The sequence below is a fragment of the Tupaia chinensis genome, unplaced genomic scaffold (assembly GCF_000334495.1).
Source record: "Tupaia chinensis unplaced genomic scaffold, TupChi_1.0 Scaffold000274_1, whole genome shotgun sequence".
Lineage (NCBI taxonomy): Eukaryota > Metazoa > Chordata > Mammalia > Scandentia > Tupaiidae > Tupaia > Tupaia belangeri.
In genome coordinates this window covers 723,716-747,791 of record NW_006159756.1, presented here as the reverse complement: position 1 = coordinate 747,791, position 24,076 = coordinate 723,716, and the positions used below count along the sequence as shown (strand labels likewise).

Below are 24,076 nucleotides of genomic sequence, written 5' to 3'. Positions count from 1 at the left end.
ATCATGACTTTTCTGAGAACTCCATAGTTAACAAAAGCCAAAAAGTACTGGTAGACATTTAGTTACTACTTTCAGAATAGGAGCTGGCAGGTGGTGTGGGGGTTAAGGGCACTGGAGTCCCTCATGGCTGACTGCGGTTTGAGTCCTGGACCTGGCGACTTGCTTTCTCTCTCTCTCTCTCATTCTGTCCCCCTCTGCTCAAATTAAAATAAATAATAATGAATAAATGAATAATAATGCTAAATTAAAAGATTCTTTAAAGAAAATACTTTTGAAATGAGCAAGATTTCTAATAAAAAAAACAGAATTACTTTGTTTCAATTTATTTGTGTAGGAGAAAAGAAATGGAGAGAGAAAGAGAGAATTCTCTGTTACTTTCCTGACTCTGAAAGTAGGTGTCATGGAAGACTTTCAAGGAGGAGGCTTCTCCACAGGGTCAGGGCCTTTCCCAGCCTCCTGCCCACCTGGGGAGGAAGCCAGGTGCACCACTAACATCATCAGGACTGTCCAGAAGGCCTGTTCCCCACCTTCTCACCAGGCTGGGTGCCGTGCCCTGGTGTCGTAAGTCTGTCTCCATCCTTCATCTAGATCCTCCTTCTCTGCCAGCATGCTTGGGTCCAGTCTCCTTCTTGTCTCTTCAATACAGTCAAATTTTTGAGTCTCTTTGGAGTAACTTCCAGCTTGAGTTGACCAGCTGTTTCTCACAGGTCAGCCCTGACATGGCATCCCAGATTCTGGGTGCTCGGAATGTGAGCTCAGACCAAGAGAGGCACTTACTCATTTCTGCACTTCCCCAAACCGTGTTCATGTTTGGGGGCAGGGCCTTCAAACACACAAACCCATGATTGGGTATCTCAACAATTGAGGCAAACTGTCCTTGTGCTGTGGCCCTCCCTTCCTCTCCCCACTACCCCCTCCCCCTCCCCTCTCTTCTCCCCTCCTCCCACCTCCCCCTCCTTTTTCCTTTCTTCTCCTCTCCTCTTTCTTTCCAGTTGAACTCTCCTGCTTATTCACTCTCTTGTTAATCCAGTGAGTAGTGATTATACAGGCATGGATTTGGCTCCATCCAAGGTCTGTCCAAGGTCTGTCCTTTCGCTTGACCTTTTTTATAGATCCTGGGGCCCTTTTGAGCCCCAGGGTCCCCCTTAGCAGCTAAGCCAGCAGTTCTGGAGGGAAGGTGAGAAGGGGCCAGGGACTTGGAGAGTTCTTGGGGGAAGGCCACTGACCTGGAGGTTTCTAGGTGACATGTGGAGTGAGCTCAATGCTCCACAACTGTGCTGCAGAGCTAAGGAAGGCAAGTGGGTCAGAGTAAGGGTCCTCCTTACCTGTGCCCTCTCTACCTGGCTTCCTACCTTTCGGGTTAGGATGAGGGTCAGGGAAACTACTGTCAGCACCTTTATAGGGCACAGATTCATCTGGCGTCTTTCTGCACATGCTTTGACACAGAGACAGTTGCACATTGCAGCCATCCTGAGAGGTGGTAACTTTATTCATATACAATAACACTGAGGCATGATCTAGTCAAATAAGACATGAATGAGTAGACAGACTTACACAGGGAATGTAGGGTCAGCAGAACAGTAAGGACCCACAGGGCAAAAGTGGGGTCTTCATACACACATGGGGTGCTATTGCGTACAGAAAGAATTTCCCCTAGATTAGGACCTAACCCTTGAATCTAAGATTATCCAAAACTTGACTTGGCTGCTACGACTGGATGGTAAAGCTTGAATAAAGCCCCACTCGCCTGATAAATCACCTCCTCTTCTTGGAAGAGGTATTGTTTGTCTCCTCCTGTCTGGCCAACACAGTGCTTTCCATGGAGTAGATGCTGAATAAATATTTAATGTTTGGATGAATGAATAAATAAATCAAAACATGGGGAGCTTTGGTTGCAAGAATAGCAAAGACAGGCAAAGGGGGTGATGCTAATTCTGGCTACCTGGCTTGTTCAACCGGATGGTATCCAATCCCCATAGGGCTCTTCCAAGGTAGTGTAATATTTTTAAGGGAAGATTAAGCTCAAAGTGACAAATTAAACTCAGGCTTAATAATCTCAAATAAGAAGGTGTCTTCCTAGCTCCTTATCCATCTGAGACATTGAGAAACATGAAAGGTGATTGTGATAGTCTTCAAGCTAATTGTTTTTTCCCAGGTAAGACTGTTTCCTGGCTTTCCTATCAGTTAGGGCCTGCCAGATCACTGAAATGTGACCGGTCAACTAAGAGGGGAAGTAATTTCTACCCCTTTCAGACCAGATTCATTAAAAACTGAATCTATACTCAGTCCTTAAGATTATCCCCATCTAGTTGGAGGGAGATGAGGATGGTGACTTTGGAGACCATGAATTGGAAAATGGAGCCGCAAACTCGTAGGAAACAGAATCCCTGACTGTATTTGAAGAAGAGCCTCAAATTGACCAGGAACATCTATTTGTTACTTCATGTGTGCAAGAAATAAATTACACCAAGATTTGCGGCTTGTGGCAGCAGCTAATACTATCAGAGACAACCCAGGAATATGCTGGTGTTGTGTTTGGACAAGAAGCCTTTTCTCTACTGTTCTCATAGTAAATAAAACCAGATTGCTCTTGAGTGCTTCAGGCCTAATGGCTAAATTATTGAAATGTTTAAAGTTGATTGTGCAAAAAGGTTTTTGGGTTTTGTTTGTTTTTCTCCTCCTGATGTCTAACAAAAGTGCTTAGGGTCAAAGAGGGGAATGGAAGGGATGGTTGAGCCATAGACCCCATTCTTCTGGAGCGTCCAGTTGATTCTGATGAGGTGATGAAATGATATCCTGACATTAGTTGGTAACATGGCTGGGCTATCCTAGGCACGTGAACTCGTATTGAAAACTGGAGTCAAGGCTTGTATATTCAGTCCTTTCCTATTTAAATCATTTATTTCCTGTCAGTTATACAACGATTTGTATTGTTTTTAATCATACTCTGGTAACTTGCCCGGCTGTTACTGAGTTGAGTTAATTTTGGCGTTTCTGACTCTGGACTCTATTTTGATTCAAATTAGGCCAGCCATAGTGATAATTCTCCTTTTGTGGTAAAACTCCAATTTGTGTTAATGTCCTAAGCAACGATGAAAAATAACTTAGGTTGACTAAAGAGATACCATGTAGCAAAGCAGGTTGAGTGCCTTCCACGGCTCCCAAAGTTTGATGAATCCTAAGTGATGTACAAGGAGCACACCCAGCTATAGTAATAGTAATGGCAGCATCGCCACTGCTAATGGGCTCCAGGTGCTTCTTCCACGCCTCGTTATAAGGACATGCTTCACTGTTCGGAAGCTGTAGTTCCCAGGAGGAACCCCAATCAGAGGAATCTGCAGCCTTTTAATGCCTGTGCAGGATTGAAATGTTTACACTGGAATAAAGTGGCTGCAAGACATGCCATAGTCACTTACAGATTTATCTGTAGACAAGAGGCAGCATGGAGGAAGATAGCTCAAGCTACTAAAGCACCTGTGTAAAGTGCTTACTGTGTGCAAGGCACTGAGTTATTTGTGTTGGAAGAGTTCACGGCAGGGTGAGCAAGAAGAGCAGGCATTGTCTTTGCTTTGGACCTCAGTGTCTCATGTGGAAAAAAGATTCATAGATACTTGTAAGGTGGTAAATCACACAGCAGAGATTTGAACAGGCACCAAGGAGGAGGAGAAACAGGGAAGGAGGAGATGACTCATGAGCTTGGTGGGATGAGTAGGAACTTACCAACTAAAGATTGGTAATTGGATGGCCAGCAGATGGCGTGGTGGCTAAGGTGCTGGACTCCCTCATGGCTGACTGTTGTTTGAGTCCCAAACCCAGTGACTTGAAACTCATGCTGGGTGCATGTGTGCACCCAAAATCCTGAGAGGAGGATGGAGGAGAAGGTTTTGAAGGGTGGCCATCCCACCTTGGGGATGATTCCTCACTTTCTCCAGCAAGCGCACATGCCCTATAGCAAAAATCACCCCCACCCCCCCAAAAAAAAAGAATTGGTAATTGGTTAGGAGTAGGGAGGTTTCAACAGCTTTCTGCAGCCTTTTAATGCCTGTGCAGGATTGAAATGTTTACACTGGAATAAAGTGGCTGCAAGACATGCCATAGTCACTTACAGATTTATCTGTAGACAAGAGGCAGCATGGAGGAAGATAGCTCAAGCTACTAAAGCACCTGTGTAAAGTGCTTACTGTGTGCAAGGCACTGAGTTATTTGTGTTGGAAGAGTTCACGGCAGGGTGAGCAAGAAGAGCAGGCATTGTCTTTGCTTTGGACCTCAGTGTCTCATGTGGAAAAAAGATTCATAGATACTTGTAAGGTGGTAAATCACACAGCAGAGATTTGAACAGGCACCAAGGAGGAGGAGAAACAGGGAAGGAGGAGATGACTCATGAGCTTGGTGGGATGAGTAGGAACTTACCAACTAAAGATTGGTAATTGGATGGCCAGCAGATGGCGTGGTGGCTAAGGTGCTGGACTCCCTCATGGCTGACTGTTGTTTGAGTCCCAAACCCAGTGACTTGAAACTCATGCTGGGTGCATGTGTGCACCCAAAATCCTGAGAGGAGGATGGAGGAGAAGGTTTTGAAGGGTGGCCATCCCACCTTGGGGATGATTCCTCACTTTCTCCAGCAAGCGCACATGCCCTATAGCAAAAATCACCCCCACCCCCCCAAAAAAAGAATTGGTAATTGGTTAGGAGTAGGGAGGTTTCAACAGCTTTCAGACACAAGGTTTAGCTTCAGCAGAGAGGAGGAATTTGGTGTGTGTGTGTGTGTGTGTGTGTGTGTGTGTGTGTGTATATATATATATATAGACTTAAGGAAACCTGTGGGGAAAAAAACTGAATTAAAGTACAAGTTTATTTTGGTGCAAAAACTTTTGAAATCCATGCATTGTTTTTTCACAGTACATGAGCTTTGTGAAGATCCCACATACATGTATCATATGCTGCTTATTTCAGCAATAGTGTGTTCTGGGTTCCTTCTCAGTTTTTGAAATTATATTGATGGAGGTGAGTTACTAAACGAAGTGATCTTATTCTGCCTTTGGTATGATTTTCCATGTTGGTAATCTCAAATAGGAGACAGGAAAACGTCACTCTGTTGGTTTGCAAATGGACTTCAGACAGTATGCTCACCGTGCTGTCTATCACTTCCTGCACATCTTTTATATAATAGGCTCTTCACAGGAAATCATTACAATTTAATTGGTTACAAATTGTTACCACCATTTTATAGATTAGGGCTCTGAGGCAGAAAGTTTAAGTGACTGGGGCCATGTGGTGGCACAGCTGGACCCACATGGGAAAGTGCCTAGGTTCACATCCCGGGACCTCCCTGCATATCCAGGTGTGCATACATGCCCATAATCCAGGCTGGTCAACCCTGAGGGGGGATCACAATGTGAGAACCCTATTGGAAGTGTCCCCCCACCCCCACCCCAGTCTCTCTCTAGCTTTCTCATGGAAAAAATAATTTAAAATTAAGTTAAATGATTTATAAGTGGTCCCATAGCTCACAGTTCAAGGAAAAGAATGAAGAGCCCTCCAAATATCCACACACATAAATTCAATTTTAACGCTCACAGTTCAAGGAAAAGAATGAAGAGCCCCCCAAATATCCACACACATATTTTCAATTTTAATAAAGTCATCATCATCATTGAATGGGGAAAGGATTTTCTTCAAAACAAATGGTTTAGCTCCACTGGATGTCTGTTGGTGAAATAAGTGGTTCAAATCCTGTGCTAAGCAAGTGTGGTAATCATACTTCCTGCCGGTTGGTACTGAGGGGTGAGTTCTCATCTATGGAATGCTTTTAAGAAGATATATGTAGTTGATGCTTGTTTATGGTCAGCAGACCTGGAATCTATGGTATCTATGGAATCTTTGCTAGAAGATGTGTTGCCTAGGTAACTACTAGGCAATGCTGGGATATAAAATGGAGATGACTCATGAGCAAACCAACACTTTTTGTGGAAGTGGAGCCTCAAGGGGCATCCATTACCTGGAAGTCTCCTACATTGGGACCAGCAGATGGCATAATGGTTATGTCACTGGACTCCCATATAGTTGACCTGCTTGAGTCCTGAACCTGGTGGTTCAAGTCCTGGACCTGGCAGTTTAAAATACTCATGCTGGGTGGGTGTGCATCTGTGCCCAAAATTCCAAGAGGAGAAGGGAGGCGAAAGGATTATGGTGTGGCCATCTCCCCTGGGGGCTGATTTCTCACTTTCTGTCTTTCTGGCAAGCCCATGTATCCTATTGAAAAAGAGAGGGAGGGAGGGAGAGCGAGCGAGCGAGCGAGAGAGAGAGAGAGAGAGAGAAAGAGATTAAAAAAAAGAAGAAGAAGCTCTGGGGCTGGACAGGGCAGCACAGGTCCCCATGAGTTGCTCATGCCTTCCTAGTACCTGTAATCTTAAAAACGTCTTGTAAGGCTTGATATTGCATCATCTCTGATTCTTATCTATCTCAGTGTTATGTGTTTATCGGTGTTATGTCGATTCTATTCACATTTAAAGTAATAACTCATAGGAATGGATTTAAGTTGATCTATTTTTTTCTATTTGTTCTTTCTGGTTTTCATTCTTCTTTTTCTATCTCCTCTTTGGTTACTCAAATAATTTATATTATCCCAAGTGATGTTCTCATCTGGCTGATTAGAAACCTTTTCTTTAAAAAAAAAAAAAATCACTGTCTCTCAGAATACCACTATGCATTCTTTTCAGTCCCAGAGAAATGAAAACATGTTCCTATAAAAATCTATACAAATGTTTCTAGCAGCTTTATGTGTAATAGTCTCAAACTGTAAACAGACAAGATGTCCCTCAATGGCCTCCCTCTATATCATGCCACTACTCAGAAGGCAAAGGAGCACAGCTACTGACACCCGCACCTACTCCCGTCAGTCTCCAGAGAATTAGTCTGTGAGGGGGAAACATAGCCAATTCCAAAAGAATACATGCAACATAATTACCTTTATGTAATTTTTTAACGACAAAACTTTGGAAGGAGAGAACACACTAGCAATTGCTAAGCTCAGAGAATGGAGTGAGAGAGGTGAATGTGGCTTTAATAGGACAAAGGGAGCACTCTTGGGGATTATAGAGTGGTTTTGTATCTTGGCTGTGGTGGTGGAGACACAAATTTGCATGGGTGATAAAACTGTGTAGAAATAAACACACACATAATTAATACACGTGAAATTAGGGGAACCTGAGTATTTGTGGATCGTAGCAGTAGCAGTGTCAACATCCTGGTGGATGTGATATTGTACTGCAGTTGTGTAATATGTTACCATTGGAGCAAAGGGGTAGAATGCCAGGGATCTCTGTATTATTAATGATTATTATTATTTATGATAGTGAGCGTGCATGAGAAAGGGGGCAGGTGGAGAAAACACCCTTGACAGGATCTTGTCACATCTCGAACCCCTTTTCCCAGACTTCCAGTTCCTCAGGATCTTGGTTGGTGTGCATACCTGGCATGTGTTGGACCAGCTTGGGGATCCACACTGAAGTTACATGTGACTCCCAGCACTGCAGTCCAGTGTGTTACAGAGTGCACTGCACACTGGTCCTGGGTTCTCTTCTAATTGTCTAAATTAAAATTTAATATTGGCAAGAGAGAAAACATCAGGTTACTTATAAAGTTTATCCAATCAGATTAACCTCAGACCTCTCATCAGAAACAATGTGAGCAAGGAAGGAATAAGAAAATAAACTCAAAATGTTAAGTGAAAAACAATTTCAACCAAGAATACTATACCAAGCAAGATTATCTTTCATATGGAAAGAAAGGATGAAAACATTCTCAGATAAACAAGACTTGAAAGAATTTGTCAATAGCAGACCCACTCTTTGAGAAGTTCTGAAAGGAGTGCTCTACCAGGTAAACTAAAGATACAAACAGAAATACGAGAACAAAAGGCAACCAAGAAAATGACCAATTTAATGCAAAGGACAAGAAATACCAATAATAACGTCGAATGTTAATTACCAGGATTTAAATGGAAATATTGGACCATAGTAACACTGCATAGTCAACAGAAGAGTATTTGAACATAAGACTGAAATCACGAAATAGAATTTTATGACTTTTGAGTAAAATATTATTTTTTTTACTATGCTTTGTTTTCCCAATTTAAACATTTTACTTTATTTTCAGTTGTTGATAGGTTCAGCAATTTGTTAAAATATTTTTCTTGTTTGTTTCTTTAAATGGAAACAAACTTTTCTTCCTTCCTGACCCCTTTTGAATTGGAAATATTTGGGAGTATTCTTATTTTGTGACAGAAGGATTATTTGCATAAGTTCAGTAATACTTGTTGCATTGAATCAGAAATTGGAAATACTCATTGAACAGGGCTTTGACTGGAATGTCCTACCTGAAGTTTAATCAGAAAACTGTGGAACTAAGGTGGATCTCAAGTAAGCCAACAGAAGTTCTTAGAAAGATGGCCTGGCACCATAAATAGTTCTGCCTGGCAGAGAGGATTAGAGAAGATATATGAAAGAATTTTTAACATAAAATAACTTGGACTTTTCTAGCCAAGCATTGTAATTAGTAGAGATTGCAAAAGAGCAACCATACCAGAGGATTATCTTGAGAAAGACTCTGAAGGAAGAAAAAGAGACCAATCTTTGCTAGCAGATGGTATATCACAGAATACTTGGTAGGCAGGGCTGAATTGAGAAGGTTTATGTATGACTAGTGTGCTGGGCATTTGCTTTTCAACAATTTGAGTAGTTGACAGGTAAATATTTTCTCAAAAATATTTAAAACCATAGAATCACAAACAAAATTATATGAAATTTTAAGAAATATTTTTAACATTGTCTTTAAAATTCAGTATTCTGAAATTTTGAAAGTTGTTTATTAACTGCCAAGAACTATGGCGTATGCAGTTAGCGTAATGGCTATGTCTCTGGACTCCCACGTAGTCGACCACGGTTCGTGTCCCGGACCCGGTGGCTTAAAACTCACACCGGGCGTGTGTGCGTGCGTGCCCAAGATCCCGAGAGGAGAATGGAGGAGAAGGGATTGCGGTGTGACCATCCCCTCTGGGGGGTGATTTCTCGTTTTCTGTCTCTATGTCTCTCTCTGTCTGTCTGGCGAGCGCACGCGCCCTACAGTGAAAATCTCTCCAAAAAAAAAAAATTTTTTTTTATATGTAAAGTAAATGTCTGTGGAAAAATGTAAAAATAAATAAAGAAAAAAGAAGGGACCAACAGTTAGCGTAATGGCTATGTCGCTGGACTCTCACGTAGTCGACCGCGGTTCGCGTCCCAGACCCGGTGGCTTAAACTCACACCGGGTGCGTTTGCATGCATGCCCAAGATCCTGAGAGGAGAATGGAGAAGAAGGGATTGCGGCTTGGCCATCCCCCCTGGGGGGTGATTTCTCACTTTCTGTCTCTCTGTCTCTCTCTGTCTGTCTGGCGAGTGCATGCTCCCTATAGCAAAAACCTCTCCAAAAAAAAAAGAAGAAGAAAAAAATCCAATTAAAAATCAAATTAAAGTCAAGACTGTATCTCATACATTTCATATAACTCTCACTTTCCATTTCACAAATCTAACAGTGATATCAATGGATAATCCCATTTTACTCACAAACTTTGTGCTCTTTTTTTCATTATTCCTTATGCATAGGTCATAAAACCTACTCCATAGTGTTATATTTGTTTTATCTTTTTTTAAATACAAAGAGAAATGATGATTTTTTCTTATTTTATATATTTTTAAAGAATTTTTTGTTTAATTTAATTTATTATTATTTTTATTTTTAATTTTGACCAGAGAGAGAGAGAGAGAGAGTGGGAAAGTGTGAAAGCAAGCTACCAGGTCCAGGACTTGAACTGCAGTCAGCTATGTAGGAGTCCAGCACCTCAGCAACCACACCACCTACTGGCCTCTATATTTTCCTTAAATACAGATAGTCCTTGCTTTACACAGGTTCCGTAGGCACAAATTCTATTCTCGGCAGTGTATGTAGGAGTAAGTAACTGTATAACATATATGTTTTGGTGCTAGCTCTTTCATCCACATATCACAACCTACTGTAGATGACAGCTATGCATAATGATTCATAACCAATCGTGTTGTCTCTTTCAAAGTCCATCTGCAATGATGTTTCCTTGCATCTGCTATAGATGCACAGAGAGCAAAGCATGTAGGTATGTTACCTCCCTGTTTCCAGGGACAGACCAACACACTTACAAAAATGGATACTCAAATGAGGGAGTTGGAAATAACACACATTACATGAAAACACTCATTTTACAAAATAGATAATCAAATGAGAGAGTTCGCCTCCAAAGATGAACATACAGGAAAGGGAGAGTACTGGATGTGAAACATGAATGCATTTGGGTAAGTTATGGAAGAAACACCTGACCACGGGGATGCAGCCATTGCCACCATTCAAGAGACATTAGGTATACAGCCAGGGCGACTTTGTGAAGACAAACTTATCCACGTTAATGAGGGAACTGATATGGAAGAGGGTGCTGGTGTCCCGCAAGAAGGAACCCCACTGGAAAGCCCACAATTCTATTTCAAAAGCTCTTGGAGATGCTACGTGATGTTGAAGGCACAAACGCTAATGTATTAGAGAGTGATGTGAACATACAAGGGCTATACATTTTCTCCAAGGTGTAGAAAAGATGTTCCATCTGTATCATGTTTTGTCAAGGGGCCAGCAGATGGTGTAGTGGTTCCGTCACTAGACTAACACATGGTTGACCTTGGTTCAAGTCTCGGACCCAGTGGATTCAGAATCATGCTGGGTGCGTGCACATGTGTGCCCAAGATCCTGGGAGGAGAACAGGAAAGAAGAGATTGAAGCATGCCTACCTCCCTGGGGGGTGACTTCTCATTTTCCTCTCTCACTGTCTCTGTCTCTCTTTTTCTCTCCCTGGTGAGCACACATGCCCTAAGGCAAAAATCTCTTTTAAAAAAGGAGGCAAGCACTTTTCAAATTATTTCAATAATTTACTTTACAAAGAAATATTTTGAATTGCATTGTACTAATATATATTAATTTTACTAATTTTTTTCATTTTCCTAGACATCCATGTAATAGTAAGAGAATTAGTATTTTGACAGTTTTTCTTTTTCTTCTTTTCTTTTCTTTTCCTCAGTTTTTGATATAGGCCATATATCAGAGAGGGAGGGAAAGTAAAAAGCACCTTCTAGGGCGGTTTACCACACTGCAATCCCTTCTCCATTTTCCATCTGGGAGACGCATACACATGGACCCTGCATGTTTTTCAAGTTGCCAGGACTTGAACCTCACAGTCAGCAATGTAGGATCCAGTTGCCTTTACCAACATGCCACTGGCCGGCCCTGACAGAAATATTTTAAAGGTCATAGAACAATAAAGATTTTTCCCATTGGTTATTACAAAATGGCTTTGTAGGCCTTCAATGGGTTCAGTGTCTTTTATGATCCTACTGTAGCATATGAAGTGAAAGACTACCTGTAACCAGGTGGGTTTTTTCAAGGACATAATAAAAACATCATATTTTATATTTTCCTACTTACCATTTCTGTTGCTCTTCTTTCCTCCGTGTAGACTGAGTGCCCCTTTGGTCTCATTCTTCAGAAGTCCTTGTGCTCTGTGTCTACTGGTGGCAAATTCATCTTTAGTTTACCTAAATATGTCTGTATTTCTTCCTCATTTTCGAAGGATATTTTTAGTAGACATAGAGTTCTAGGTCAAGTTCATTTTATTTCAGCACTTTAGAAATTATTGTTGTTTTCTGGCTTCTTTAGTTTCTTGTAAATCAGAAATAAATCTAACAATACTCATTGCTGTTTCCCAATGTGCAATGAGGACTTTGCCACTGCCAGCTGCCCTCAGTTATCTTAAGATTTTTCTCTTGCTCTGTTTTTTAGCCATTTTCCTGTGATGTACTACCATGATTTTCCTTCTATTTGTTCTGGTTGGGTCTGTTAAATTTCTGGAATTAACAGTGATTTTTTTTTTTTTTTAAATCAGTTCTGACAGTATTCAGCTACTGAATTTCTACAGATTTTTTCACCCCATTCTCTTTTCTTCCATATGCCTATTATATGTAGGTTAGAATATAAATTTAACCCATTAATGCCAAAAGCTCTGTTGATTTTTTTTCATCTTTTCCTCTATGTTTAAAATGAGATACTTTTTAATTGATACATTTTCAAATTGGTTGATTCTTTTGTCATCTCTAATCTGCCATTCTAGAAATTTACAATATTTTAGCTATTAAGTTTTGTTTTGTTGTTCTAGAATTTTCCTTTGGTTCTTTTTTTGAAAAGATAATTTTTGGGTCAACTGGTGGCATAGTGGTTAAGGTGCTGGATTCCCATATGGCCAACCATGGTTTGAGTCCTGGACCTGGTGGTTGAAAGTCACACCGGGTACATGTGCTTGTATTCTCTACAGAATAGAGAATAGAGTAGAAGGGATTATGGCATGGCCAACCCCCTGGGGGTGATTTCTTACTTTCCCTGTCTGTGTTTTTCCAGAGTTTATACTACTTTAGGCAAAAACAAAAGAAAATGTTAATTTTTCTGCTTAAAGTCTCTATTTTCTAATTAAGATCATATTATCTTTGAATATTTTTAAAATTTCTTGAACATATTCATAAAAGCTGCTTTAAAATATTTGTCTGCTAAAGCCAACATGTGGATTATTTGATGATGTGTCTCTGTTAATCACTTTTTTTCTTGACTATGGGTCATACTTTCCAAGTCCTTCGCCTTATCTAGTAATTTTTTACAGTTTAATACACATTGTTAGGGACCTTGTAGAAACTGGTTTCTGTAAGCTTTCCTTGAAAAATGATCATTTTAATTCTAGTAGGTGGTTCAACTACTGGCAATTGAACTTGACTTTATATAGGTTTGAACCTATGTTTATTGGGATAATTTATGGAACATCCAAGGTATTTCTAACTTAGTGCTATGGTGTGAATGTCCCCACCAAAACTTATGTTGAAGCTTGATACCCATTGCAGCAACGATGGGAAGAGAGGCTCAACAGGAAGTGCTTGGGACATGGGGCAGATCCCTCATGAATAGATTATGCTCTCTCCTTGAAGAGAGGGAGTTCTCCTTAATGGGTTCCAGTAAGACTGGGTTATTGTAGAGTAAGCCAGCAGCATGTTTATCTCTGCATGTGCTCTCTGGACTTTCTGCTTTCCCACCATGAGGAGAAGCAGCATGTGACCCTCCCAGACCAGAGCAGATGCTAGTTTCATGCTTTTGGGCTGACATTTAGCAACGCTCAACTTCCACATTTTCTTTCCTCTGCTTGCTTTTAAACTTAGCTAAGGAGGGCTTGGTCTTTACTCCCAAGACATGACCTCTCTGGTAGCTCATCTGGATTCCTGGGGTGATAAGATGACAGCAATGAAGTCTCTCCACACGGTGGGCCAAGACTTCCAATGCTCCTCAGAACTGCTTCACTTTTTTTTTTTTTTTTTTGAGAGGTTTTCGCTATAGGGCGCATGCGCTCACCAGACAGAGACATAGAGACAGAAAGCGAGAAATCACCCCCCAGGGGGGATGGTCACACCACAATCCCTTCTCCTCCATTCTCCTCGCGGGATCTTGGGCACCACGTACTCACGACCGGCCTGAGTTTTAAGCCACCGGGTCCGGGACGTGAACTGCGGTCGACTACGTGGGAGTCCAGCGACATAGCCATTACGCTAACTGCTGGTTCCCAAGAACTGCTTCACTTTTAATATCACTCTTCTCTTATAAGTATATACTCTCTGTTAAACTGTGACTAATCTTATCCTGGGCACATATAACCCAGCCTTTGGCTACAGACTTGTGAGAAACTCCTACTTAGATCCATATCCCTCATGCCCTTTTTCTCACTCCTTCCAACTTGCAGCTTCTTCCTCTTTGTCCTTGGCCTTGTGGAGCCCATTGTCTTCAACCCCTCTAAACTCTGAACTCTGCATTTTCAGCTCAGCAGGCCTACTATGTAATGGCTGGACTCCAACTCTAGTGCTAAGTTCAGGAAATGATCTCCAAGAAAAGACCTGAGAAAATCACGGGGCCCACCTCGTGAGTTTCCCTTCTCTCAGAGATTGGGATCTGCAACTCCCTGTTGTCCAAGGCCTGAAAACAATTGCTCTATAAATTTCATTCAGTGCTTATGGTTATTTAGGGTGGTAGATCGAGTCTACCACTAATTAATATGTCTTATTCAGAAACAGCAGTCTCACATCCTATTTTGAGTAGATCAATGCTTAAAGGTCAGAGGCCAAATACACAGAAGAGGAAATGTAACATGGCATAATCCAGGTCTACAGAGCATCATCTACATGAATGATCCTGATTCCTTGTCCGCGTCTCTACTTGGTTTGAGTTTTCCTCTATCCTTATAATATGAAGACTGAGGGCATCTTCCTGTGATAACTGTGAGTATATGTGAAGTTCCTCCTCGTATTGAGTAAGTCCAGGAATAAATCCTGGTTTTCATAGGCCATGTGGCCTTTGCACAGTTAGTCTCATGAAAATATTGGCACGACAAAACAATGAAACAAAAACATATTTTGGTTCTTAGGTGCACATTACCCTTCTCAAGCTTAATGCTTCTAAGATATAAATGTATTGAATATTCATTTGCCTCTATAAAAACAAAAATGAAACACCTGACTATCACATTGATTTGACTTAAAACTAGTGGAATTTACTATCAAGAAAGATATGGGCCAGGCCTGTAGTGCAGTGCAGAGGGAGCTGAATTCTCCATGGCCAGTTGTTTGAATCCTAGCCTTGGCAGCTTGTGTGCACATGCCCAGGATCCTGAAAGGATATAGAAATGGAGGGAAAAGGATTGCAGCATGATTAGGTCCCATGGGGCCTCTTATGCGTGTGCATAAAAAATGAGGAAATATATTTGTTGGTATCTTGTTATTTTCACTCTTCACAGTTCCTGTTTCTTGTGACCCCAAATTTCCAAAAAACGTTTTCATAGTGTCAGTGGAAGTTGTCTCTTTCATCACAGAAGGTAAAGCAACAGAAAATTGTTATATTCACAGTGAACTTAAGGAAGCCATCGAGGAACTATCCTGACCACAAGATGGCTCCAAGATGTTGAAATGCATCTGTATTGATGTGGATAGTCATGTCTTTACCTTGAATGATATGCATAGTATTCATTCTGGAAAAAGAAATGTAATACACTGTAAAGATAGATGTGATTCAATGTAATATAAACAAGATTATGATAATAATAAAATTGAAAAAAAAGAAATGTGTCTGTAGATAGAAGCCTGAGATGCTCTTTTGTATATTTCATTAAATATAGAATAAGACATGGCAATGAAGATAATAATGTGGAAAAATGGTGAACTAAGAGGAATCTTCCTTGAGAATAGGGGAATTGACCTGAGGAACCTTGAGATCTAAAGACTGAAAAGACTTCTTTTTTTTTGAGAGGTTTTTGCTATAGGGCACGTGCACTCACCAGAAAGAAAGAGACAGAGAGAAAGAAGGCGAGAAATCACCCCTCAGGGGGGATGGCCACGCCATAATCCCTTCTCCTCCATTCTCCTCTTGGGATTTTGGGCACACACATACACGTGCCCGGCATGAGTTTAAGTCACCGGGTCCAGGACTTGAACCGCGGTCAGCTACATGGGAGTTCCGCGACATAGCCATTACTCTAACTGCTGGTCCCAAAGACTTCTTTTAAATTCTATTGTAGAGTTCTATTTCCAAATCTGTGATCCTATCACTTGAGATCGTCTGACCAATATAGATCAGCTTAAATTAAGACAGTTTATCATGGATGATTGATTATGGGCCTTTTTGTTCACCTACCATGGAACTACTTTTCCTTTCCCATCACCACTTCTTGTTTGAGGAAAGAAATACTTCTCTTGTCTTGACATGTTTATCATGTGTGCCTGAGATAATTATCTCTGTGGGCTCCATTTAGCTCCTATAACTGACAGATTATTGTAATATCCTCTGGAAAGGATGCATACTACACATGTGCAGTCCTGTGCCAGGAGGAAGATATTTTTTGAAGTCTTCATCTGGTAGTTCACTGGCATACACTGGTATATGACGAGACTGCGTCAATGCATGACAGCATGTGCTAATACTATATATACAATCCTGTATTGGAGGGTGTTTCAAAAAGTTTATGAAAAACTAACATGAAACTATGGGTCTAGTGGGATGCAAAACATATTTGCAGTCCATGCAGAGTTTTTTTTGTAACATGTATTTTTATAAATTTTGAGAAGACTACCTCATGTAAAGTTATGCATGTATAATATGCAACATATAATATGTAATGTATGTATTGTATGTAACATGAGTGTACTGCATTTGCTATTGCATGCGTTTAACGTCGCTGATGAGCCCCTCAACTTTATCTCTTAGCTGAGGTATCAGATGTTCTATTCCTCATCTGTTTATCTCTAATTTTCCCGTGTCAGGTTCAAAATGTAGTAAGTCTTCTCTCCTCCTGTGTGTGTCTTCTAATCTGAGCCCTTAAGGCATCTTTGCAGCTAACAGGAGAGATAAGCAGCATTCTTCCTGTAATTGGCAAAGTTAGGGTACTCCGTTTTCATCATGACTTTAAATCTGCCCAAACCCCTGGCATTCAAACTCAGGACAAAACATTCTCAGGGAGAATTCATCTGAACCACCAGGTTTGTTGTTTGTCATTTATCTCTTTCAGAGGGGCCTGAACTAGCCATTCAGAGCTGGAGCTACCAACTGGAAAATGATGGGGTTGAAACTAGCGTTCTACCTCCCCACAAACACCCCTCAGTCCTCAGGTCCCCTTCAGCATTATCTGTTTTGCTGTCTCCAAGAATTATGCTCACAGCTCAGTTCAGCTGATGTATTGAATGATTGATGATATTTGCAGGCCGGCATGAATATAGGCTAAGCGAATTGGGACTAACTATGCGGCAAATGGCCTTTCGAACATATTTTAATCTCTGTTTCTCATAAAAATACTACCAGACCCAAGAAATGTAAGATTCTTCCTGCTTAAAAAAAAAAGGAAAAAAAAGGGGATTGTAGTCATTGTGGCATGTGAAAAACTGGTTGAATAAAGAGGGAAACTACACAGGAGGCCTGTGAGGCCAACTGCAACCCACAGTCCTAATATCTTGTTGCTTAGATTCCAAGTCCTATGTGTTGTGTTTTTCAGTCTTGGAGACCTTTAAATCCCTGTGGTTTCTGGGCTGTTATGTGCAGTGTATTCTCGTAATTCCCCTGGTAGACATTTTCGCACACATTTGGAGGTTAAAAGGAAGGGGAAAAACCTCTCCAAAACATAAACCCCAAACTAAAAAACATAAGTAGGAGATGTTAGAGCTGGGAGCTTGGTTACCGTGGCAACTCAGGTTTGCCAAGTTTCCTTCTCATAGAACCGGACCTTTGCTTGAATTGGTTGCTAATCGGATGGGCCTCAGCCACCAGGTATGTGGCTCCAGCCAAGTGCATTGAAAAGGAAGACTGGACCTGGCACAGTCCCGTCTCCTGAGACCATCGTCTGCAGGAGAGCCACAGATTCCTTTGTCTGAATCCGTCTCCAACCCATATCCTCTCTGTGCGGAAGGTAGAGAAGGCCAGGGTGTCTTGGCCATAGTAGCTGAGAAGCAGCTTAGGGAAAGCATAAGGAATTATCTGGACTCTACAAGGAGAAGACTGTGTAGGCCCTGAGGAAGGCATTTCTTGCTGCTGATACTTTTCTCAACTCGTACTTCTGGCATTTTTCCCCAGGGACAGAGGCCCATGGTAATTATTGGTGCTGTCAGGCAGGGGGGCGGTACGGCTGGTGCATGGGTGGTCAAATAATTTACCAGAGACAGAAACCTAAGCATGAGCAGAAGTTAAACTTATCAGAGTGCCCCGGCAAGGCCTGAGCAGGTGCTCAGATTTGCAGCTTTTTGTGGGGAGAGTCTCCTGCTTTTGGTCTCAATCTTAGGGAGAGGTAAGATAAACTCTATAAGCTCCTGTCCAGGAGGGGGAGCTTGTCATTTGTCAGGAATGCAGAGCGCCTATCAGCTGCAGGTGATTGCTGGGGATAGTGCCAGAGGTTGGTCTGGAGCGTCTGTTTTCCCTGTTGTAAAAGCTCATCTTGGGGGGCTTTATCTTGGGCCCTTGACCTGAGCGAGTTTGTTTATTTTCTTAGGTAAGGATCATCTTGGGTCCTCTTTATTAACCCTTGCTTGCCTATTTTCTTATGAACCCTACACAGTTGGGAATACAAATAGGAGCAAAATAGCCCTTACCCTGCAGTTCCTTATGGTCTCATTGAAAAAGCATGGCATATATAAGATGGCAAAGGATATGTCCAGGTATTATTTTCAGAGGTGCTAGTGGACTCTGAAGGCAGGTAACTGGGCAGTCAGAGAAGATGCTGGCGAGGAGATGGGGCCAGAGCTGAGTGTGGAAGCAAAGGCACCAGGAGCCCGAGTGCTTCCTAACCGGATCTCATGAATAAAGATTGGTGCTGATCAGGCCTGGCTAGATGCCGGGAGCTTATATGGGGACATGATGGAGGTAAGTCAGGGACATCAGTGGGGTTCCATTCTGGGGAACCTTAAAGTAAGACAAGAGAATTTATGAAAAGCTACTCCAGGTGTCCTAGTGAAAAAGCAAATTGCAAATAGCTGTTAGGACATTTAACCTGGAAGGTAAACTTATAAAGAAATATGTTGAGTAGGAACTGAAAACGGAAGCTCACATGGCACTCTCCGAGTTGATTTACTTTCTCTCAGAAGCCTGTTACATCTGGATGCTTCACAGAGAAGGCAGAGCCCTTCTTGGGCCAGAGTCTCCTTAGCACTTTCACAGAATTTGCCTTTTTTTGTTTTAAGAACATCTTAAATTTATAATCCTTTCTTCACAGGTTACTAGACCACTTTTGATTAAGGAAACTGTAGAAAGTTAGTAACTGCCACGAGTGAACGCCAGGTGGTGGCACATGTCAATTTTCCACAGAGTCCTGCTTTGCGGGGTGTCTGATGCACTGCTCGGGGTCTCTGTTCACACTTGCTGGGACCAATCGTGGCAGATTTTAGTCCACAGGTCGCTTTTCCCCATAGTTCTTTGTAAACTCTTCAGCGTTCTTACAGAATGTTTTACGGTCCTTGGAGTACTCTTCAGATAGGTCAGCCATGAGCAGGTGCTCGGGCTGGGGGTCGTTCAACAGTGCTATGAGGGACAGGATTACTTGGTTGGTTTTTGTAGCTGGCTTCCAGTCTTCAGCACTAATTACTGGCAGACAGACTTGCCCCTATTCGTTGATGTTTGGGTGATAGATCTTTGTTTTGAATGTGATCTTTGGTGGTTTGATGGAAAGTTGATTTCTATTCTGAAGGCCCCCTTGTCATACGTAGGGTTGTTCTTCATCAGCCTTCTGCTGGCCGCCATCTTGGACATGGCGCTGTTGCTTTCCCCAGAATTTGACTTTTTATGAAGCAATCTAGAGTCTATTGATAGATCTTCGTTTGCATGTCTCAAGGCCTACCACCCATCTGTCAAAAGCTAATGTCTACACTCGCATAGACATTAGCTATTTCATCTGTCAAAAGCTAATGTCTACACTCACATAGACATTAGCTATTTCATCTGTCAAAAGCTAATGTCTACACTCACATAGACATTAGCTATTTCAAATGGACGCTAGGCATTTTCCCCAGCAGGAAATGGCATTTTTAACTCCCGTAGACTAGTCCTTCTCCCTCGTCAAGCCAGGAGACACATCTCTCAGAGGTGATGGAGTCTTGAACTTTCCACCAGGGAATAACTGTGGATGTGGGAATGACAGGGTCCTGCTTTCCATATTCGAAACAAGCAATTTGAGTTCTCTTGTCACAAGCCTATAATAGACTTTATAGAAAATAATCTTTTTTTTTTTTTAACCATTGCTGTTAGTGAGAATGTTAGATTTCAATTCTGTGGTTTGCTTTTATTTTTCAAGTACTTTCATATACATAATAAAACTCTTTAGACATTTACAAACTGTGGCAAAGGCCAGTATGAACTAAAAGGTCATCTAAATCCTGAGATTCATTTTAAAAAAAGAAATACCAGTAAAAGCAAATGTCCAATTCAAGAAGTAGTTGGCGGTACAGAGTACCAGCCCCATCATACTTTCAGAGAAGGATTTCTACCAGGCTCCCCAAACAGATCATATCAATAGTTATGATCTCAACTGATGCAATGAACAGAACAACCAGGGCCCACTCCAAGTTGTGCCTGATGCATGAGACTCCGCCGCGGGTCAGCAGTGTCAAGTAGACCATGGGTACTGTCTAGCTTCTCTTCTCCCTCACCACAATGCCAATTATCCCAAGCTCACATTCTGTGTAATGTGATTATAAGTCAGATATCACAATGGAATGAGGAAAGAGACATGGAGAGGTGATCACTGGAACAGGAGAAGAGGAATTCTCTGTTGTTTAATGAGAAATGAGTACTAGGAGTTCTCATTTTCTCCAAACTAAAAAGCATTGCTTTCAAATATATATGGCTGAGAATCAGCTAATTCTTGAGGGGGAATCCTTAGTTGAAAGAAAGGTACTAAAAAAGTAATGATTTTTAATGACCTCCAAAGAGGTCACTGTTATTTCCCCAGTAATATAGAGGACGAAACTGATGTTCAGAACGGTTGACTTTCCAAGATTACACAGCTAGTGGGTGTAGAGGCAAGGACTTAAATGCATGTCCAGCTGGATGCCACGTGGCCTTGCCTATTCATTGACCATATTCCTACACAAGAATTTGTAATTAACATATGAAATGTGTTTAAAGTAATACTTCTAAATAGCCTACTGAGGCTTGGAGTATTATGCTCTCATAAAAAGCATGGCATTGCAAAGTCAAAAGCCTTCCAGCATCCAGGCAGGAAATATGAATGCGTGAATCCTCCTGGAGGAGGGATAATAAGAAACTGTAGGACTTAGAGAAAACTGGAGCCTGCTGCCTGACTAGAGACTGAAAAATCAATGCTTTTCAAGTGTAGCTACTAAAACATTTCAGTATGTACCTGTTTATTATTAAGCACCCTGACTTTTCAAGTGATGAATGTGCAAAATTGCCATACAGCGTTTTTTCCATTTTCCATGTTAAAAAGTTAAACTTCAGAGGCTTGTACACAGATAGACTAGTTGAGACCAAATCAGAGAGGATGCATTCTTCTTCTTTTAAGTTAGCCCCAGAACGATAACAGGTAAATTAGGAAAATATTGTAAGACCCAGCCTCGTGGCGGCCGACTTAGAGGCGCATCATGCCCGGCTTCACGACTAGTCAGTCAAGTGGTCTGTAGCGAGGTTCAGAGGAGAAGGGGCTGAGAATGCTGATGGGAGTTCTCAGATCTAGCATAGCACCAGGGTCTGACATGAGAGGCATGTCTGACAGGATAGAAGCTGACACACTTTGGCAGTGAAGGACACACTAGAGCAGACATGGAAGGTGGAGAAAATGTGTGCAGTTTTCTGAATAATGAAAAACAATTCTTTAAAGGGTTCTAGCATGAATATTTTAAATACGAGGAAGTGTGCATTGTTCTGTGATCAAAAGCCATTGGTTTGGTGGGATTATGACCTGGTGCAGCTGCTGTGGGAAATAGTCTAGTGGTTCCTTAAAAAACTTAAACAGAATTACCATAAGACCCAGCAATTCTACTTCTAGGTGTATACCCCAACTTAAAAAAAAAAATAAAAATAAAGTATAGAAATGTTTCTAGCAGCACTATTTAAAGTAGCAAAGAGGTGGAGACAACCAAAGGTCCATCAACAGAAAAATGGATCCAGTGGATATTATGGATAGGGATATGATTTAACCACAAAAAGGGATGAAGTACTGATACATATTACAACATGGATGATCCTTGAAAACATTAGCTAAGTAAAAGAAGTGGTCACAAATGACCACCTCTTATGTGGTTTCATTTTTGGGGGGTCAGGCAAGTGGCGTGATGGTTAAGGTGGCTGGATCTCACATGGCTAAGTGTGTAGTTCGAGTCCTGGACCTGGCAGCTTGGAAAATATACCAGATGTGTGTGCGTTCATGTCCAAAATCCCAAGAGGGGAAGGGATTGAGGTGTGGCCATCCCCCCAGAAGGCGATTTCTCGCTTTCCTTCTCTCTTTTTCTCTGGTGCTTGTATGCAGTCTATAACAAAATAAAGAAACAAAAACAAAAACAGTGTGGTTCCATTATGAACTGTCCAGGATTGTGCCTAATATATAGAAATGGAAAGTAGATTAGTGGTTGCTTTGGGCTGAGGAGGATGGGGCGTAGGGAGGTTATAGCTAAATGGTATGAGGTTTCTTTTTGTGGTAATGAAAATGTTCTAAAATTGACTGTAGGGATGGTTGAAAATATCTGTGACTACACTAAAAACCATGGAATTGCACACTTTAAGTGAGGGTATCGTATGATAAGTGAATTATATCTCAATAAAGGTGCTTTTTTAAAAAAGGACATTAGTTTTCTGTGTAACCCATTCCATTGCTGACAGTTTTCTGAATTCCTTGCTTCAGGCCAGAGTGCCACCAGTTGATTATGATAATGGCTTGAGCTTGGGTGGCACCTTTCTTTCAAGGATGTCAAGTAGTTTGCAAACACTAATTAAGCCTGCACTGCTGGGAGATTGGTAAACATTGTTTTAACTCTCACAAACATTCAAGCAAAGCCACTCAGGGGATCCCTGCATGGATGCAACTGCTGTAACTTATTTCCTCTGGCTGGTTGGCTTCAGAGCATTTTTAAGGATACAGGGAGAAAATTCCTACTCACTGAATGTTCACTAGGTGCTTCTTACTATTGTAGGACCTTCCATGAACACTTCATGTCATTCAACTTTTACAACTCAGGAAGTAGGAATTGTCCTATGGGGCCAGGTGATGGTACAGAGGTAGCACAACTGAACCCACGTGAGAGAGGTCTGCACCCTGGAACCTCCCTGAGCACACCGGGAATGAGTGTGCACCCATGGACTGGGCCAGCTCACAGTAGGGGTGGATTGTGGAATGAGGATTCTGTTGGGGGGGGTGCCTGTATTTCTGTCCCTGTCCCTCTTTTTCACCATCTCTATCTCTCATAAAATATGTAAATAAACCTAAAAGAGAGAAAAAAGAAAAAGATTTGTTTCTATACAAGAAGTCTTCAAAAAGCTCACAGAAAATGTATTATTATGATAAAAACTATGTATAGATTTAAAAAAAATTTGCACCAAAATAAACTGATACTTTCTTCCATTTTTCCACAAGTGTTTTAATGTCCCCTCTTGTGTCATGCAAGGAAGTTGATATCCAGAGAGGGTGAGTGTACTTGTCTAAGTTTTTGGCTACAAGAATACTCTAAAAAGTCTAACCTACAAAGGGATGCGTTGTAAAAAGATCTAGAAGCACCCAGAATCAATAGAGCATCAGAGCCCAGGCAGGAGGCTGAAGCCATGATAGGTGGTTGCACTGGCATCACCTCTATCTGTGCCCACCACAGCCCTCACAGTCTTCACCAATCTTGAATACTTGAAGTCAGATCCCTAGAGCAGGGATTGAACTGTGGTTCTGATTAATCTCTGACTTTTCTATATTTTGTTTACTCTTTTAGGAATCAGTGTTCTAAGCCCATGAACCCAATTTGCCAAATGTAAGCCAAGGTGCAAAGAGAAGGAATACCACTCCAACTTACCTTTTATAAAGGAGGGAATGCCTACCCAAGCATCCCCAGAAGCAGGTGAAGTTGGGATGCCAGATAGCTAGAATGGCATGGACGATGTGAACACAGTCTGCTAAGTCTAGTGTTCTTTCTGTTGCATCAACCTGAGCTCAAGCTCTCCAATGCACTTGTTATGTACTGGCTACCTGTGCAAGGTGCTGCCTGCCATGTGGGGAAGGCAGCTTTGGGCCAGTTGGAGGTCAGGAGGGCAGTGGTGAAGGAACGGCACAGTGAAATATTATGTATTCTGAGGAGATATCCTTACCAAGCTGTGGGAGCAACCAGGATGGGTGCATAACCAGACTTGAAGAAGAGGAGGTTTCCTGAAAGGCAGTAGATACCAGTTAGTGGACTGGCATAGGTCCAAATCTCAGCTTTTG

General features: G+C 41.6%; 1 long non-coding RNA gene and 1 pseudogene across 1 annotated transcript in view; one reads left to right on the top strand and one right to left on the bottom strand.

The window, feature by feature from the left end:
- LOC114008025 (uncharacterized) overlaps positions 1-23,640 on the top strand; it is a 61,187-nt gene extending 37,547 nt beyond the window's left edge. Inside the window, exon 3 of the long non-coding RNA XR_003549591.1 lies at positions 23,589-23,640. This is a non-coding gene — a long non-coding RNA (uncharacterized LOC114008025). The remainder of the gene's footprint in view (positions 1-23,588) is intronic.
- Positions 19,046-19,401, bottom strand: LOC106735007 (ubiquitin-conjugating enzyme E2 L3 pseudogene; annotated as a pseudogene).
- Positions 23,641-24,076: the final 436 nt, after the last annotated feature.